This window comes from Ictidomys tridecemlineatus, chromosome 11 (genome assembly GCF_052094955.1).
Source record: "Ictidomys tridecemlineatus isolate mIctTri1 chromosome 11, mIctTri1.hap1, whole genome shotgun sequence".
NCBI lineage: Eukaryota > Metazoa > Chordata > Mammalia > Rodentia > Sciuridae > Ictidomys > Ictidomys tridecemlineatus.
In genome coordinates, this window is record NC_135487.1 from 13,066,493 (window position 1) to 13,080,435 (window position 13,943).

Consider the following 13,943-nt stretch of genomic DNA (forward strand, 5'->3'; position numbering starts at 1 on the left):
TGAACATGGGGCTGGGAGGAGAAGCAGTTGGAAACTGTATCTTAGCAAGATCCCCAAGGATTATTAGATAAAATTTGGGAGGCTTTTCCCAGGAGCACCAAAGCAAGTCAAATTCAAAATAGGCCCTGAACAAAGAAAGAAAATAAATTCTGCACATGCTTGTGTTGTAATGGAGAAAGTGGGCAGGCTGGGGGTGAGGGGTCGCTCCATAGCAGAGTGTTTGCCTAATACGCTTGGGCTCTGGGTTTGATCCACAGCACCATAAAAATAAAAAAAAAAAAAATAAAGAAGTAGGTAACCATTTAAAGGCATTCATTGCAATGAATACTTTTAAATACCAGACTGAAATTATTAGTAAATAACTAAAGAATAGTTTGTTTATTTTTATTGGTTAATTATATATAATAGTGGGATCCATTATATCCTAACCACACATGCATGTCACATAGTTTGATCAATTTTACTCCCCAGTACCTTCTCTTTCCCTCCCCTAACAGACTGCATATTTGAGTTTATTGAGTGCCTATCACATTCCACTAGTTTATAATGGTTTCAGACTGACATAGGAATCGCACAGAATTCCCATATACCCCCACCCTTGACCCAGCACATACATCATTTCCCCAATTAGCACCTAGCATTCCTGTGGTACATTTGTCACAATAGATGAATTAATGTTCAGACTTTATTATTCACTAAAGTTCCCAGTTGACTGCAAGGCTCAGTTTGTGTTGTACAGTTCTATGGGTTTTGACAAATACATGATGTCACGTAGCCCTCACCAAGTTGTACAGAATGACTTTGCTGCTCAACAAGTCCCCCTTGCTCCATCTCATCATTCCTGTCTCACCGACGCCCTGGCAACCACTGATCTTTCTACTGCCTCTGTGGTTTTGCTTATTCCAAAATGTCATCTACCTAGAATTATACAGTAGGTGACCTTTTCAGATTGACTTACTTTGGGCTTTTAAGTCTCCATCATGGCCTGGAGAGCCATGGTGCACACCTGTAATCCCAGAGGCTTGGGAGGCTGAGGCAGGAGAGTTGCAAGTCCAAGGCCAGCCTCAGCAACTTAGCAAGGCCCTAAGTGACTTAGTGAGACCCTGCCTCAAAATAAAGAATAAAAAGGGCTGGGGATGTGGCTCAAAGGTAAAGTGCCCCTGGGTTTAATCCCCAGTTCCCAAACCCCTGCAAAAAAAAAAAAAAAAAAAGTTTTCTCCCTGTGTTTTGGTGACTTCCAGCTCACTTATTTTAATCTCTGAAACTATCCCCTTGTTACGGAAGCATCACCGTTTGTTTATCCTTTCACTTATTGAAGAACATCTTGGTTGCTTCCAGTTGGAGGCCATTATGAATAAAGATGCTATAAACATTTATATGGAGATGTTTGTGTCCCTAAACATTTTTGTCTCAATTGGATAAATAATCAGGAGCACAACGGCTAATATGGTAAGGCTCTGTTCAGCTTTATAAGAAACGGCTGTCTCCCCAAGTGGCGGTACCATTCTGAATTTCCACCAACAGTGATGAGGCTTTCCTCATGGAAGCCCCTACGTCCTCGTGAGCATTCAGTGTTAGTGTTTTGGGTTTAGCCACTTTGATAGGTATGTAATGGTTGTCACTTGAATTTGTGGTTCTCTAATGACATAGCATTGAGCATCTTCTAATATGCTTATTTGTCAGCCATATGTCTTCTTTGGTGAATTATTTATTCAGATCTTTTGGGCATTTTAAAAGAGATTGTTTGTTTTCTTGCTGAGTTTTAGAAGTCCGTTGTCTGTTTTGGACACAAGTCCTTTGTTACATATGAGTTTTGCAAACATTTTCTCTTAGTCTGTGACTTGTGTCTTTCGCAAAACAGAACTGTTAAATTTTAATAAAGTCCAACTAAGCAATCTTTTCCCAGCGCCATTTTCGGTGGTGTCAGGTTGATGGCTTGAAGTCAGCCATGTTGGGAGGGTTTACCTAACAGATCGACGCTCTGTAAGTCAGGGGCTTCCACCTCCCAACAAGAGCCAGTTGGTAGCCTCTGCCTCCTGTTAACCTACCGCATCTTTCCAGCTGGTTGATTTAATTCTAGTTATGACTTATTTATTTATTGGTACCAGAGATTGAACCCAGAGGCACTTTACCACTGAACCATATCCCAAGCCCTTTTCATTTTTATTTTTTGAATTTGAGACAGTGTCTGATAAGCCTAGCCTAATTCCCTCTTAAGATTGGGAGCCATCTCGCCACAAAGGCATGAAAAGCTAATTCTAGCTTTACTATAAATTACTGTGATTTCTAAACTTGCTTGGAATGCCTGCCCATGCCTTGAATTCACCCATGCTGGGCTCTCCCTGACCAGATAACAACCCTCTCTGAAACTTTAGTGGCCCTCACAAATTCTGGCTTTCCCTGGCCAGATAAGGACCCTCTCTGAAACTCTAATGGTGCCTCATAAATCCCATGCTGAGATGTACTAACTGCCTTTGTGTTGTGCTTGTCAAATTTTGTTATCTGTAAGTTCTCAAGACACACCACCTTGTGTAACTTTCTGGGCTATAAAGCTGTGCTCCTAGAGAGCTGCGGAGCTGTCTTCTGTTCCCACGATTTTTAGGAGAGCAGCCCTGGCTGGTAGAAATTATAAGCTTACTTTAATTTGATTTCATCTGGAGTCGATGGTCTTTTCTTTGTGGCGTGGTCTAATATTTTGAAGTTCCCAGTGAGACCAGAGCGTGAGACCAGACTGCAAGATCAGACTGCTAAAAATTCTGAAGCCGGATCTTCACTCTGGGGCTCCAGGCTGGAGAGCCACTCTAGAGGATAGGCACCTTGAGACATTCCAAGGCCCCAGGGTGAGCCTTCAGTCCTTGGAGGGCTGGAATGAGCTGCCACACTAAAACAATTAGCAAGGATCTGGTGGAGGAGGCCTCCATAGGTAAGTGGGGCCTTTATAACATCTGGTATTCGGTTAAGGGAGATCTCTTCTGAAGACAGAGAGGTGGCCTGGCAAGGCACACATATACTCATGTCCAGGACAGTAACGAGACATTGTTCTGCCCTCTGTACTGGTTCTGTAGGGAATTTCTCTGAAAAGGCAAAAAGGTGGCTGATGGGCACATACGTGCTCCTGCCCTGGAGCTTTAGCAAGACGTTGCATTACTCCTCGGTTTGGCGCCTGGTTGTTTTCTTGTGTCTTGTTCTGTGTTCTATATGGTTTTTTTTCTCTGCCTTTTGTTGTGTGTCTTCTCTAGTAAAAACTTAAGATAATTGAACATCAAAATGGGTAAAGCATGTAAGCCTGACACCCCTTTGAGCTATATTTCAAAGAACTTTGATAAATTTTACCCCCCTTTCTTAAGCAGGATTAGGGAAGCTGCCTTGAGTATACCCACTGCAGAGGGAAATGCCTGCTGGGGATCTAAGAACTGAGTATCTCCCAATAACAAGTGAATCCTAACCTGTCGTCAGGCACCCTGGGAACCTCTACTGAAGTTAACTCTTAAAAAACTCCTTTAAAATCCCTTCTCTTTCCAGATCAAGAGAGTCACAACCTTTGGGATGGAGTCCCCTGTGTTTCTCCTTTGTGAGCAAAGAAATAAACCTCCCTTTTTTTCTTTTTCTCAAAACCTTGTTCTCATTGTTAATTTGGCATTAATTGGCTTCGAGGACATGAACTGAACTTTCAGTTATTATAAATTTTGACATCCCGGGGGGGACTCTAAAGGAGCCCCTGCTCCTCTTTCTTGGGGAAGCCTAGCACAACTGCATGCCAAGGATGTAAGATGAGCCTTTTGAAATCTGACTACTGGAAAGTTAGCAGATATGCGAGCGTGCCTGGGATTGAACCAAACCAGAGGAGCTAATCCAGTAAGTAAAAGGAGGGACTGAGGGACTCCCAGCAGCTGCTGAAGCCCCTTTTGCTTCGGGGAGCTCCCGCCTTCCTTCCCTGCACTATAAGGATTACGCCACCTCTGTCTACTTAAAAAGAAAAAAAAAAAAAGGGACACAGAATGCAGTAAAGTTGCCACACTGAGACCCTTGATTTTACATTTCTGGTTGCCCCTCTGTGAGAACATCTGGTCCACTAATGGGGACATCTATGGTGCCACTGGTGTAGGAGTCATAATTAAATTTGCCCTGTAGGGGTGAATGGAAATGGAGGTTTCAACTCAAACAGAGTTTGTGCTAGCTGCTTGAACACTCGATCAGTTCTCAGTGTGCATTCTCTCGTTTGTTTCTTGTGGAAGTAGCCCAAAGCTGAAATAGAAAGAAACAGCTTTATCTGTGAACACTTTAGGAGCAAGCTTCAATTTTTTCTTTTTGCTTGGATTACTTTGATACTGTTCAGGATTCATCCTTTTCCTAGCCTTAGTAGGATCCCCAAGTTTGGGCCTTCAAGGTTTGCCGGTTCACTGTCAGGAACAGTTTGAATCTTTAGGTTTCACTTTATTATGGCCTATAGATGTGAATGAAAATGGAGCTGGAAATCAAACAGGGTTAGTACTAGCTGCTTGAAACTTCACACACTCAATCAGCTCTCTGTGGGCACTCTCTGGTTTGTTCCTTGTGAAAGTACCTTAAACTGAAGCATGAAAAAATAATTTATCCAAGAGCACATTAGGAGAAAAAAGGGAAATATGCATGTACTGAAATACCTCCCCCCAATTATTTGGTCAGATTTCTTTGATACTGTGCAGGATTCATCTGTTAGCTTGCCCCACTAGGCACCTTTATTTGGGGACTACTATGATCAACGGTTCTCTAAACAGGTTAGGTTAAGTTTAGTATTAGGTTAGGGCTAGGATTACAGCTAGTGTTTTGTTAGATTTAGTTTTGTTCAAATTTCTTTGATACTGGGCAGGATTCAACTTTTACCTAGCCTTACTATATTCCCTAGGTTTGGGCCTCTTGGTTCAATCAAGGGTTCACAGTTTGTTGGGGGAGATTTTTCCCTTATCTGGTCTGTCTGTTTTAAAGGTTCCTATCTGTCAGCAGTAGTCTGGAGCTCTTTTCTGTCTGTCTGTCATTGTGTCGTTGTTTGTATCTGTGGCTGGCCCTTTAAGACATGGGCAATAATGTGTTGATATTATAGATTGTTTCTTGGGAATGATCTTGGCTGAATGGGCTACCTATAGATGTAAATGTGTCTAAAAGATGATGTTTTACTGTAACAATCTGGTATCTAAATGGTTTTTTAAAGCATTGCACAATCTTGCAGCTAAAAGTTGGTTTGTCAGAGATAAGATAATTAATAAAGAGTCTTAACAGTCAAAACTGAGTTGGATGCAAAGGTGCTGCCTCTAATGCATGAACACAGTGGGCTCTCAGGAGGGACCCATCCCCCTTCCTTCAGCTCCTCCTTATCCTCTCACTGGCCACGGTGCCATTTTCTTTCTTTCTGGAGGATGATGTGAGCACCTGACGCTAATTAAATGCAGCTAATGCATCAGGAACTCTTAAAAATTTGGGTGAAAGGCTTCCCAGCCGAGGCAGCTCTCCATCACCGTTCAATACGGAGCAGGCCTGATGGGCTCTGTCTGCCGAGGCTGTTTCCTACTTGTCTGTCCAGGCCTAGAGAGCCATTGACTGAGTACACAGTGTCCCAAGTTCTAATCTGCCTTAGATGTGTGGAGGTCACTTTAGCCTAAAAATGTCCCTAGCATGCTTCCCCTGCTTCCCTGTAAGGGACCAAAAGCCAATTTCCCCTCGACTAGAAACTCCAGCTTTTCTGTTCTCCCCTTTTGCCTTAGACCTCTCAAAATTGTCTAAACAGCCTATTACCAAAAGGCTCATGCCCCCTGAGTTATGGGCAGGCTTTAGAGCAAGATTTATCCTATTTGTCACTGAAAGAGGAAGACAGACCTAGGAATGGTCACACAAAGAAGTGGACCTGCTCCACAGCAAAGGGCTTATCTTAGTAAGGAACTTAACATCATAGCTTTTGTTCCCAAAGTTAATAAAAAGTATCATAATTATAGACTTCCAAGCCTGTCCAACTATGGCCTAAAAATGGTTAAAATGCCTTAGGCATGAGGTTTCTGCCCAGAACAGCAGTTTTCCCTGCTCCTTCCAGACCTCAGCCAGGACTTCCATTGAAATGCAAATGAAAGAAGCCTGCAAGCTCAGTAGGAGACTAATCTGAGGCAAAAAAAAAAAAAAGGTTAAAGTATTTTTTACCTAAACTCAAACTAAACTAAACCAGATGGTCATTTTTTTTCTAAGACTCTTGATTTTTCTTAAATTCTGTATTTTGTTTAAGCTCATGATTTTGATCCTACAGACCTAGGTTAATGTTTTTCTGATCAGTTCTATTTTTATGGAGATTTCACTGCAAAAAGTTACAAGGCCTTTACTACTGTGTTATGTGTGCACACTTGTGTTATGTGTTGTATGTCTGCATGTGCGTATGTCCATATATCATGTACATGATATGAAAATTGGCAGATATATAAGGATCACTCATAAAAAAATTTAAGAAATGGATCCAAATATCTTTGATTCACATGATTTAAATGGTTCCATTTAAATTGGCCAAACAGATGAAAGGATAGATGTCTTAAAATTAAGCTTACAAGTTTTTCTAGGAGTTCAAAAATAATAATAAAATATTGATGTCTATGAAATGTCTAATAGGCCTTGGTTCTAGGACTTTTCTTCAACAAGGAAGAAATTACTAATACTGTTCAATACACTTGTCTGATATTTTGATAAGATAAGTAAATTACATGGGATTACTCATTTATGAGTACTTTTGTTAGATATCTGATTGATTTCCAAGGTTAAAATGCTAAATGTTAAATATACCATCAAGTACTCTTAATTCCTTGAATTCCATTGGGTAACATTATTGATGTTTTCATAAATTGGTAAATGGGGAAGAAAAGGAATTAAAGTTGTTTTGTCATCACTAAAAAATGTTACTAAAAATTTAAAGTCCCAACAGGTTGTATATACTTAAACATTGTGTTTTCATGAAATGCTAAACAGATGTAAATTCTATATACAAAGGTTTATAGAAGATTTCTATATAAAAAAACGCCACAAAGTTTCAACTGTTGCAATTAAGAGTACTGTAAACAACAAAGTATTTCTTTTTATTAAAATGAAATAATTTGCCTAAATTCAGAAATTTACCAGGATTGTTTCAAACTGTGAACAGAAAAAGGAAGTTAATAAATGGGAAGGAGAAATTAAAAGGTTCTAGGTATGGAAACCACATTTAATAAAAGGGAAAAAAGTGTTTCTGGATAAGAAAGTCTTTATGTGATGAAGTAAATAAGAGGATTCAAGAAAGTGATAAAGGAGTTCTGTGTAAGTTTGTTTTTACAATCAGTCATGTGTTAAAAAGACAAATATTTCTTAAAACATTAGTTTCCCATAACATTGTGTGAATATATTAAATTTTGTTTCTTTTGTCTAGAGCAAGTAACCTTAAAAAAATTAAACAACTGGTTAAACAAGAACTATTATTTTAGAGCATTGTACTGTTATTTCTTTAAAAGCTAAACTTGGTTAATATTAAAAAATCAATGTAATTGTGGTTTTTATTTTATTTTATTACTCTTCCTTGTATATTAAATGTGTTCATATCTTCCAGGTATACAAGTCTTTAAGGTAGAAGCTTTAAAAGAGCATCATATCAAGCTGATGTTCTCCAAACTAAAGTTGTATGGTAATTTTAGGCTTAAAAGAAAAACAATGGGATTTGTTTATATCATTTAATGTTCTATAACTGGACTTGTTATCAATAAGATATATAGATATATAAAGCTTTATGTTACTTTTTACACTGGAGTATAATTTAAATGTATTTTTAAGTTAATGAGAGCCTAATCTATGTAAAAGTTAATATTGTAAAACACAAAGTATTTTGCTACTTTTCCACAAAAGGTTAAAAGCTTTCAGCCTTTCTTTAATTCATGTTTTAAATGTGATATCATATTGTGTGAGCTAGTATATTCATGTGACCTCAAACAACAATTTTGTAAACTTTGTAAAATGATATTTAAGAAGCAATGATCAGCTTCAGAACTAGGACCATTTACTTAAGATTTATGAAGAGCCCCTCCTTACCTGAGATAATGTTCTGTGTCCCATCTTACTACATGTCGGAATAACTCCACAGTAGGCCAGATTTCAGGTCATTTAAAGTTGTGTTCAAATGTTGTTTTCTGTTAAGATTACTAGGATCTCAAACAGGGGATATAATGTACAACTCAGCCAAAATTCAAGGTAGCTATTACACAAACTAAATATGTTTTTAGTCTTGTTAATTTTATTTTATAGTTTCCTTATAAGTGGTATAAAGATTGCCTGTTAATGTTTTGCAGAGATATTGCTTTAAGAACACACAACCTGGGTTAATTTAAGATAATAAGCCATCACCTACAGGACAGATAGGATAATACAGACCCCAATTAATAAATAGGGTAAATGATTGTAAAGTTATAGACATTAAGGCCCAATACTTTTAATTTAAGACTGGTGAGACTGATTTGCTAGATGTTTAATATCAAGACTTAAAAATTAAAGTTAAATTAAAAGGGCCAAGAAAACCAACATTTGGCTTTTGCCCTTTGAGTCAGTCTGAATCCAGGGAACAGAGGACTTCTCTAAAGAGCTTTGCAACTCTGGACCATATAACCTTTCCATCAGGGAGATTAATGAGATCCCTGGAGAACAGAAAGCCAATCAGGGCATTTGCTATGAAGAGGAGGGTCATTGGAGAAGGGGGACATCCCTGATTCTTCCAAGGGAAGCAACATGGTTAAGCAAGATCTGGACCCATCCTATCGCAAATGGCACTAGCAAAACTAAGAAGCTGCTCTCAAGCTCTCCCAGGAGTGACTCCAGTGGAAACTCAGCTGACTGTTAACAACAGATAGAAACAAAAGTCAGTTTGACTGCTTCATCTTAAACACTTAACAAAAACAGTTAAAACCAAAACACAGCCATTCCTGGGCATTTTAAATGATGATGATGATGATCATCATCATCATAATGATAATAATAATACTAATAATGGTAATAATAATAATTATTATTATTATTTAAAGTATACACCTTGTGTTAGCCCCCCAAAATGAGTAAGACTGGAGGCTACAAAGAGGGATTCTCAGGCAGGAATGCTTGATAACTATCAAAAGAGACTATCAAGAGGAACTGCCAGAGTCAGAAGTTTTTAGTTAATTTAAGGCCTACAGATATTCCTCACTTACACAGGTAGGCTTGGTGTTTGCTCGTATGATTATCCAGCCCTGAGTAACAGAATTAAAGATTTCTCTATTAGACATAGAGATCATATTAGTAAAAGGATTTTACAAGATCAGATGACATTAAATCATCTAACTATATCTTATGGGGAAGGACATCTGCAACATTAAAAGTTAAATGTTATGTTTACATTTCTGATAACTGGGGATGTTAAAGCATGGTGAGGAAACTTCTATTATACAGCGACATGTTCCAGCTGCTGCAACATTTATTCAGTACTCATGTTTTTTTGTTTCTCTCATAGAAGCACCAGCCCCAGATGACTTTACAACCTGTTCTTCCCCAACCAGACTTCAAACTGAACCGACTTCTAAAAGGAAACTCACATGGCCCCCTTTCAGCTCAGAAAAAGCCAAAATGAATGCCACCCCTCTTCTTACAACAATGGAGCCCAAAATAGATAGACAGTCAATATAGATGAGTAAATTAAGTCAGGTTGGATCAGGGAGGTGGGTTTTGGGTGAGTTTGAGAAGTTGGAGACTGTTACTCGAGGGATTAAAATTCCTTCAGCGCTCTTCCCCTACCCTACCAAAGATTTGAAAGGGACACATAAGACAAGGGGGGAATGATAAACCCAGCCTAATTCCCTCTTAAGATTGGGAGCCATCTCGACATAAAGGCAGGAAAAGCTAATTTCAGCTTTACTATACATTACTGTGATTTCTAAACTTGCTTGGAATTCCTGCCCATGCCTTGGACTCACCCATGCCTGGCTTTCCCTGACCAGATAACAACCCTCTCTGAAACTTTAGTGGCCCTCATAAATTCTGGCTTTCCCTGGCCAGATAAGGACCCCTCTGAAACTCTAATGGTGCCTCATAAATCCCATGCTGAGATCTACTACCTGCCTTTGGGTTATGCTCCTCAGAGTCTTGTTATCTGTAAGTTCTCAAACCCCACTTTGTGTAACTTTCTGGGCTATGAAGCTATGCTCCTAGAGAGCTATGGGGCTGTCTTCTGTTCCCACGGTTTTTGGGAGAGGCAGCCCTGGATGGCTGGAATTACAAGCTTGCTTTAATTTGATTTCAATTGGAGTCAGTGGTCTTTGTTTTGCATCGGTGGTCTAACAGGTCTTGCTAAATTGCTGAAGCTGTTCTTGAATTTGAGATCCTCCTGTCTCAGTCTCCTGAGTCGCTAGGAGTGTGCCACAAAGCTTGATTATTATGACTTTTTTAGGTACCAGAGTTTTTGTTTTGTCCACACATGTGAGATATTGATATTTATTTTTATTTTGATTTATTTGTTCTAATTTTTCATATTTCCCCCACTAATATAGAAGGTATGGATAGCTATCATTTAGATCTTGGTAGAAATTCCTAAATAATGCAAATTTCTATGTTAAACTTCTCATTTTTTACTGTGCTATTTACATAAATTCCTTTGATATTAAAGATTAAACAATATTCTGATTATTGATTAGATTTTATAAAAATTATTATTTGGGAAATAAAAATTCATACCTAAAATTAATATTCAACATAATTTAATTAAACCAACACAAAAAAAGGAGACAATAATCTTTTATAACTTTAGAAAATGGACTTTTGAAAAATATCTAAAATCATTCATAAATATAAGTAATAATTAGGGGCTGGGGTTGTGGCTCAGAGAGGTAGAGCTCTCCTCTAGCATGCATGAGGCACTGGGTTCAACCCTCAGCACCACATAAATATAAAATAAAGATATTGTGTCCACCTATGACTAAAAAAATAAGCAATAAAAATATAAGTAATCATTATATTCTGTGAATTTTTCAGAATTTGAAGAATTAAATGAAAATTGATAATGACTATAACTTTCTATTTTGGTTACTACATGCTTAGAAAAGTGCCTGTTGTATAACAGACACTTAATAAATGTAAGTTGAAATAATGAATGAATTAAGGTCAAGAATAAGGCACAAATACCTGCCATCACATTTGGAATTCAATATTTTATTGACATCTTAGCCAATGAAATAAGATAATAAAAATAAATAGGTAAGAGAGGGGAAAAGATAAAATTATTATTCGCAGACACTACAGTTTTCTTTGTGGAAAATCCCAGGGACAATTATCATAATAATCTAATCAGAGAATTTGATGGGGTTATAAATGTAAGAGCAATACACCAACATCAAAGGCGTCCCTGAACACCACCTGTTGCAGAACAGGCTGAACAAATGTCAGCTGCAGGGTGGGCTGAACACTTGACCCTCACCCGTCTGATTCCTTATCGCTTGTTTGCCTCAAGTCTGAACACTGGACCCCATTCAAGGGGGAACACTCGACCCACAATCATCTGGTGCAATGGAAACCCACATCTGGCCCCTGCCCCGTCTGCCTGAGGGCTGAAGATGATACCCTTAGCAACTACTGTATGATCCAATAACTGTACGCCAACAAGGCAGCTTGCAGACCCAGAGACCTTGTTAGGTTTAAGCAGCACAGCAAAAGGGATATAAGATCTTCTCCTGCCGGAGCTTTCTTCCTTCTCTCTCTCTCTCTCTCTCTCTCTCTCTCTCTCTCTCTCTCCTCTTCCTTCCCTGTCAATCAGACACCACCACAATAAAGATCTCTTGGTTGCTCCGAGTGTCGTGGTCACTTTCCATTCACCACAAATAACTCATTAGAAAATGTCGTGGGGAATAATTGTCATTCACACAAAGAACAAAAAAAAGGTAGAATTCCTAGAAGAAAATCTGAAAATCTTTGTGAAGAAAAACCTTTAAACTTTACTTAAAGAAAATTTTAAGGAGAGATAGTCAGAGCATGGCGTGTTCCCAGTTGTCAGCCTACACCTCCTCAAGTGACCTATAAAGTCCATTGCAATTCCCATAAAAATAGCCCATGGAGTTTCCATGGAACTTGAGAAACTGATTCTAAAATCCACAGGGAGGAGTAAAAGCTTAAGAATCATCAGAATATTTCAGAAGAAGAAGAAAAAAGGACATTCCATAGTTTAAGTGAAGATTTAAAGATTATGGCAAAAATCATAGTAATTAAGCAGAATGATATTAAGGCTGATAGAGAAAAATAGATCAAAGCAATGAGAAGAAAGCTCAGATAACAGACAAATAGTAGGTGGGAGCTCTATGTGATGGAGGATTATTAAAATGAGAGACCAGGGGCTGGGAAGGGCTCAGTGGGAGAGCATTTGTCCAGCAGGGGTGGAGGCACTTGGTTCCATCTCCAGCACTGCAAAATTAATTAGTCAATTAATTTTTAAAATAGGAAAGTTCACATTGCTCAAAAAAAATTACTTGCACAATTGCCTTTCCCTATAGTGAAACAAAATTAAATTTCAGCCCCACACCATAGACAATAATAAACTCCAAATGGATTTAAGGATAAAAGTCTTAAATATCAAAATCTAAAAATTTAGAGCTAATAGAAGAAAATTCAGAAGAATATCTTCATGACCTTGTTGTCTTAAAGAACTTTTAAAACAAGACACTAAAAGCAGATTGGTAACTTTTAGGATATAAAACTTTAAGGCTTTTGTGCTATGAAAGATGCCATGAATAAAGTTAAAGACAACAAGCACGTTTGGAGAATATATTTGCAATATGTAGAGTAGAAGATTGTGGGCTTGCCCCTTAGTTTCCCACCTCCTGCAGGCAGCCTGTTCAGCAACCTGAGGAGCATCTTCCGCAACCTCCTCCCCTCCCACGGAGCAGAGTAGGGAAGGACTAGGACGAGGTGGGGGCGAATGGGTTCGGAGTTCACACGGAGGTGAATGAGCAGCCTTGCTCATGAGAGATGCAGTCCAAATGTCTGGAAGCAACTGTGAAGATGCTCAGCTGCTTTAACAGCCACTTCCAACAGCAATGTGATTTGATACTCATCAGACTGGAGAAAACGGATAAACGTGACACTGTGGAGGGCCGGCTGTGGGTGTGGCGGGTGGGAACGGGTCCACCCCTGAAGGAGAGATTCCAGAAAAGACCTGATGGGTTGAAAATGTGTCTGCGCCCTCCTGACCCATGAGGCAGTTTATTAAAAATGCTTACCCTGATAACCAGCAGGAAGAGCAGACAAGTTCAAATGCAGGACCTTCTACAAGACAATTGGATTCAAATGTGTCAATGTAAAATAAAATTTTAAAAAATCAAAATAAGAACTTTCTAGATTAAAGGAAATTAAAGAATTAGAGCAACTAAATCTGCAAGGTACTAATTTTTTTAAAAAAAACTATAAATAAAAAGAAGAAAAATCAGTGGAGAAGAAGAAAGGGAACAGTGGGGTTAGGGGGAAGGGGAAGTACTGGGGACTGAATAGAGCAAATTGTATTCCTTGATTATATAATTGTGTTAAAATGAACCCTAATATGTACAACTTAAATGAACTAATAGAAAAATAAAATTTAAAATTTTTTTAAAATAAAAAATAATAATTACAACTAAATGGAATGTCTGATTTTACTTGAATTCTAGAATGGGAAAAAGCCAACAGATTGTTTATAAAGGGCATTATGGGGATAAGAGGAAAAAAAATGGACATTAGATATTTTAGATGTGTATTCATAACAGTATAATGTTAAATTTCTTGAGTGTCATAATTATATTGCATTATGTAAGAATTTCTTGTCCTCAGATAATGCATACTGAGTTATTTAGGAACAAAGTGACAACAATGTACCTTCAAATGTGTATATGAGTGAGAGCAGTAAACAATTATAGCAAATGTTAACATTGGTGAAC